General features: G+C 44.6%; 1 long non-coding RNA gene across 1 annotated transcript; it reads left to right on the forward strand.

The window, feature by feature from the left end:
* Positions 1 to 1,028: 1,028 nt before the first annotated feature.
* Positions 1,029 to 5,954, forward strand: LOC120749317 (uncharacterized). The gene is made up of 3 exons (XR_005699621.1): positions 1,029 to 1,108; positions 4,050 to 4,140; positions 4,998 to 5,954. It is a non-coding gene; the product is annotated as an uncharacterized LOC120749317 (long non-coding RNA).
* Positions 5,955 to 6,223: the final 269 nt, after the last annotated feature.

The following is a 6,223-nucleotide window of genomic DNA, read 5'->3' on the forward strand; positions in this document are numbered from 1 at the left end:
AGATTAGAACGTGTTGAGAAGCCAGCAGCTTCCCAGAAAATTAAGATGCTGACATTCCCAGCAGTTTAATTGACATTAGATTAACTAACATGTCAAAGGCTAAAGAAAACTACGGGCAACACAATGTTGTACAAATTTGAAACCCAGATGCTGGGAGCAGAGGCAGGGTTCATAAATGGTGGAAAAATCAGGTGGACAGGGATTTTAAGCAGCCAGAGAAGCAAAGTCTGACTGCCCTCAGGGCCAGTGTGGTGGATGTTTGCAGCACCTGCGCTGGGTCTGGAATCTCTCCATCCGCCTGTGTGATAGAGGCACGCACCTTAATCATCCAGTTATTCCTGCCTGAGTGGAGAAAAGTGTCAAATGCAGGAGTGGGAGGGACAGAGGACTTAGCTCCATCAGTCATCACCATCATGCATCATCCCGGTGCCTCAGCCCCTCCCAGGCTGGGAGACAAGGGATAGAGGGGCTGGGGGATGGCACCCCCAAGGCTGCCACTGCTCACAGCTGGGACTGCTGATGCAAACACCCAGTGCAGTCTGAGAAGTGTTTGTGATTCTCTGAAGTCCTGGCGGGAGGCTTTTCTTCAAAGTGAGCTCATCAAGAGTGAGCAGCGACTTTCTAGCTTTAAAGTCTTATTTAGAGCAAACAAAAGTACCCAACTGGAAACCTTTTTCAAAGGGCAGGAGCTCAGAGATGGTGGGGTGAGGCAGAGCCAGCTGGAGAGCAAATACTCCCAAATTCCTGGGGCATTTCTTCTCTCCGTGTTCCTTTGCTGCCTCAGCGGCATTCAGCGTCTTTCTGACTTGCACAAACACGTGCACTGACCCTGTGGGTCTTTGCAAAAGCCACCTTGTTTTGCCACCTCTGACACTTGGCTCTCTCCCTGCTCCCTGCCACGGACCAGTCCTCACCAGGCTTTCCCAATTTTGTTGCAGGTGGCCCCAGCAACCTACACCTGCCAGAAACTTCAGCAGGTGTTACATTTAAAGGGAATTGAGGAGAAAAATCCTTTTTTTTCTCCACAGGGTTGCACTTAATCCAAACAGCAGCCAGACCTCTTCCAGCTTGGAGCCTTTGTTTCTCCTGCCTATTTCTTCACACACCAGTAAGTGCTCAGTGGGTGGGGGGAGTTGCTGACCGTGCCTTTGTCTGGATCCACAGCTGGCCAAGGTTCCTCTAACTCATCCTGGCTCCCACTCTGTGTTTAAGTGTTTCTCCTATCACTTCAGACCCAGAATGTTTTCATTTCCTAGATGATAAGCCACAGAGAGGCAGCCGGGTAGAGCCAGAAGACTCTTAAAATGACAGGACTGTGTCCTTTCTCTCAGTTTACTCACAGGATTGAAATTTAGCAAGCTTTTCTCGCTGTAGAATGTCCTTCAAGAGTCTCTGTTTCATTTATTTGATTTTTCAGTAGTAGAAGAAAGATCAGTTTATATGTTGGTATATTACAGTGTGCAGATATAAGCTGGAAAGCAATATAAAACAATCTTGGGATTGCTTTTTATGACGTTAAGATTCCCAAATCTTTGTAATTCAATTTTTTCCCCATGATGTCTGAAAATGTTCTGGTGTTTCCCTTTCCTTGGGGAGCCCAGCCCTCCCTCCTCATGCTATATACTGCTTTTATTGAAATTAGAGGCCACAGCAGCTTATTACTCTTAGGGGTGAATTTGAGTGGAATTTTGAAATGAGACACCAGTGTTATTCAGCCACTCTAATGGTTGAATTTACCCTTTCCTCTGGATGCCAGGTGTGGGAGGAGCAGGCTGTTAATGCAGCTCCTCATTAAGCAGTTGTAATGGCAGGCTTTTAAAACTTGCCAGCTACACTCACGTCACTGCCTTCCTCCCGATGACCTGGTTCTGATGTACAGTAAATTTGTGCAGAGGAAGCACTCTGGCAGAGGCTGGCGCTGTCGGAAGGAGGGGACCTGACTTGAGCATGATCATCATCTTTGACCACAGGTTGTCAGCAAACAGCCTTTAGAGTTTAATTATATGATGGAGTTTGCTGAGAAGTGTGAAAGACAAAAGAACAATAAGTGATGGAAAGTGATTCCCTGCCCCCCCCCAATCTCTGCTTTACTCTGGGGCTGCCATAATTAAACTTAAAGTGCTGCTGCTTTGCTGGAAACGAAGTTAGGGAGGTGAATTGTAATTGCAAACACTGTTTGCTCAGTCACTCTTGGCAACTGCACCACGTTAACTCCGCCTTTGTGTCTCCTGTGAGTCCTCCAGATTGACAAAAACATCTTTTCTTATCCAATTTGTTATCACTGACTTCAGAAAGTCATTAAAGAATATCAGTGGAGCGGATTGGGATCTGGATTGAGAGATCAATTATTGCCAGGAAGTACCTTTGCAGACACTAATTATGCCTCGACTGACATTTACGGGATTCCTTTAATGGGATGTGTGGTCAGTTTTTAAAGGCACAGGGCAGACACCAGTGCCGTGTGTCACCCCCTGGTTTCCTGCTGCCTGTGTGCCACGCCGTGCTAGAGCAGACGCGTGCATAACCAAAAAATACAAAATGCCTGCACACTGTGCATTTTCATGTACCTAACAACAGCCATTGGGCTGTTGGTTTAGCCAGGAATTAAATGTTATCCTGGCTCCAGGTAGCCAGGACAGGCTGCATTTAGCAGGGTGGCTCCTGCCTCTCGTGGCTGCTGTGCAGATTGCCAGTGACAGATAGATTTGGTCTCCCCAGGAAGGAGCTGATAGAAATCCGACAGGTGTCTGTGGGTTTAGACATCTGTGAAAGAGGGAGAGGCCCCAGGATGAGTAACCCTGCTCTGAAAGATGGGAGCTGCCCCAGAGATCTGTGACAGGAGCAGCCTAGACAAGGATAAGTCAATAGGGGGAATACAGAGATGGGGCAGCGTCAGGGGACTGTCTCAGGCAAGGTGGGGATGGAGCTTGTTGTGTTGGCATTTCTTGCTTTATCTCTGACTGCAAAGCACTGTCAGTGTGATTGCGGAGACAAACATTGCATCTTTCTGCTTTTCGTGGCCTCAACTGGGAACACTGTTAAAGTTTAACTTAAACTGCATCCCTCTCCCAGCCTCCCCTCTGTCAAATCTTGCTCAGGTAAACATTGGTGGGTGTATTTGTGGCTTTTTTGAGCCCTTCCCACTCTTAAAAGGCATAATGACTTCATAAATGCCCTTATTGTAGGCAGAACCTCTTTGAAGAGAATGCTCAGCAGCTCCCCTGCCTCATGCAACCCCTCTCAAAAAACCGACCCAAACACAACCCCCGCCCCCCAAATAAAAAAAAACAAAACAAACAAACCCACCCCAAACCAACAAAACATCCAAACAACCAAAGCATAATAGATTGTGAAATGATGGTAAAAACAAGTAAGAAATTGGAGAAGGAAGCTCAGTAAAAAATGAAAGGAAGGAGTTGTGGATTATGTCAGGGTAGATGCAATCAGTATAATTTTAGTAAGAACTAAGGAATTCAGCACTCCTTTATGTGGCCAACATCAAAATGACCTACAGTAATTGTTTGGGAGACTTGTACAGAAAAAATTAAGTCAATAATTTCTAACTCTTTAGGACTGAAACCTCAAGGTTTTGCATTTGCTTTAGTTGCATCGCTGGTAGTTAACTGTGAAAGCATTTATGGCATAAATCACAGATTTATATTTCTTACGGTACATGTAAACCATCCTGAAGAGTCATGTCATGGGTTTTATTTATTTGACCCAATTTCTAACACTGTGCACTGAAATGCACTTTTAGCTGTCTATGATTAAAAATCAGGCTCTCAAGTAATCAACATAGAGACAGAAATGCTGCTTAGAGCATTTTAGAATATTGAATTTAAGGTCTATCTCTATTAATAAGATATGGACCTGAAATTTAACTGTCTGAAGATAGATATATCCATCATATAAGTGCCAAATAAAAGGAAAAAGGCCTTATTTTAGTTGTGTAAAAAATTGAAATAAATAAAACACCTGTTCTGTATGTAGTGACTCCCCTAAACCAAACATGGTGAGTACTGTTTAATGAAAATTCCCAACCTTCTCAGCCTTTCTTTGTAGGGAAGTTCCACGTCTGTGCTTTCCAGCAATGATTCAAGATTTAACTCTGGAGGGGCTCTCCAAACCTCTTTATCTGCAGTAAGTTATGATCAATTTTAAATACCTTTCAGTATAGATAAATATTTCTCCTGGACTTGTAAGTGAAAATTACTCTCAAGTTCTGAATGAAATCAAATTAACCCTTGAATGTTTCTAATCTATCAGCATAAATCATATTTTTCCTCTAAACCACAAGTAAAAATCAGGGATGCAGGACCATTCCTCATCAAGTCTCAGCCTCAAGAAATCCAGCATCTTGCCTTTGGCATAAATTCTTAGTTCAGTGCCTACCCTTGACTGTGTGATTCTGAGGCCTGTAAAGTATGGATGGAGCACGTTACCTCAGAAATGTGCTGCAAATCCATGTAGATATAAATGTACAAAGATATAAGTGAGGAAAAATTGTGAAGTCAAAAGCAGAAAAGAAGTCCAACTCAGAGCAGTAGCAAAAGCTGAAATTGCCAGAATTATGAGATGGAAGACGAATGCAGGGTTTGTTTCTCAGGATCTGATGAATTATAAGATGCAAGATTAATGCAGGGTTTGTTTCTCAGGATCTGATGATCTTATTGAAAAGGAGTCACATGGATTAATAGCAAGTTAAAAATCCTGGGAAAAGTGGGAATTTGGATAGCTTTTCCTCTCCAGGGTGTTTTTAGGCTGTCTTGTCGCATCTTGCAGAATGCTTGGTGGTGCAAAGGCACAGCACCACAGATATTGCAAGTGAGCAAGCAGAAAACAAATGTCTGAGACTTCCAGCAGCAAACCCCACGTTACTGCCACGTCTCAAAACACAGGAAATTTCCGTGGAGGGTGTGATGAGGGGAGAGGACAAATGTTTTATTTAGGGGAGGGGAATGTTACAGCTGTAATTACTGTTCCAATTGTAACCATAGCAGGGGCTGTAACAACTGTGATGAAGTGGCTGTGGCAGAGCAGAGGAGCAGAGGGATTCAGGATGCTCGTGGGCTCTGCAGGGCTGTCAAGTACAAGCTGCTGAGATGGATCCAGCTTCTTTTCTGTGCCAGCAGAGAGAAGGTGAATGAGGGGAATACCTGCAGCTTCCTGAACTCCAGCAGGTTCTATCTCTTCAGAGGTGTTTTTCACGGATTAAAAAATGTTTGGGGCTCTGCTATGAAATTTTACAGCAGGTAAATTTTTTCAAGAGGAACCAACAAACAGGAGCAGCTCTAAAGAGGTATAGCGTTTCCACCAGTAGCTGAGAATAGCAGGTATAGCAATTTTCAGTGTCAGGAAAATCCACAGCCAGAGGTTTATGTCCAAAAAGGAGACAAAGGAGTCCTGCAACTTTATTGGAATAAAGGGGGAAAGTCGACGAGGGCACAAGCCTGCCTGGGCTCTGCAGCAAACCTGCTGCTGGAAGTCGGTGGAGACATTAATCCATTTCAAAGACGTTCACACCCACAGTTTCACCCATCAAGCTCTTTGTAAAGACGTGAGCTTTTCTCTCCATCCCTCCTCTTCTTATTTCTAACTTTGTCTTTACAAACCCTAGTCGTTAACAACTCATTGACACAACCTGGAACATTTGAAACAGCCCCTCCCAACTTCTTGGTGTGGCAAGTAAATCCAGAGGATAAATCCAGGCACTGGCAGTTTGTACTGGCCCATTAATCACTGCAGGTCCTGGCCCAGGACTCCCAGCCTTTTCTTCCAGCTGAGAAGTCCCAAATCTGGGGGGCTTTAGAGCCTTGACCCCAGTGTGAGGGGTCCCCCGTGTCCAGCTGTCCTGGCCGCAGTTCCTGCAGGCCTGGCTGGAGGATTTGGACACCAGAGTGCAAAGGCAGCACCTACACTGACTGGGCTTCGTATTCAAGTACTCCCAGATGAACTCAAGTGTCCCCAGATCAATTTAAAAAGACCCAAATGACAACAAGTGTCCCTCAAATGACCCCAATGACCCCGAATAACCTTCAAGTGACCCCAAATAACCTTCAAGTGACCCCTGTGACCTAGAATAACCTTGAAATGACCTCTAAAATGACCTAAAGTAACCCCTGAGAAATTCGAAAAATGCTCGAATGACCTCAAGTAACCTCTGGGTCTGCAAATGACCCCAATGACCCCGAATAACCTTCAAGTGACCCCAAATAACCTTCAA

The sequence above is a fragment of the Hirundo rustica genome, chromosome 2 (assembly GCF_015227805.2).
Source record: "Hirundo rustica isolate bHirRus1 chromosome 2, bHirRus1.pri.v3, whole genome shotgun sequence".
Classification (NCBI taxonomy): Eukaryota; Metazoa; Chordata; class Aves; order Passeriformes; family Hirundinidae; genus Hirundo; species Hirundo rustica.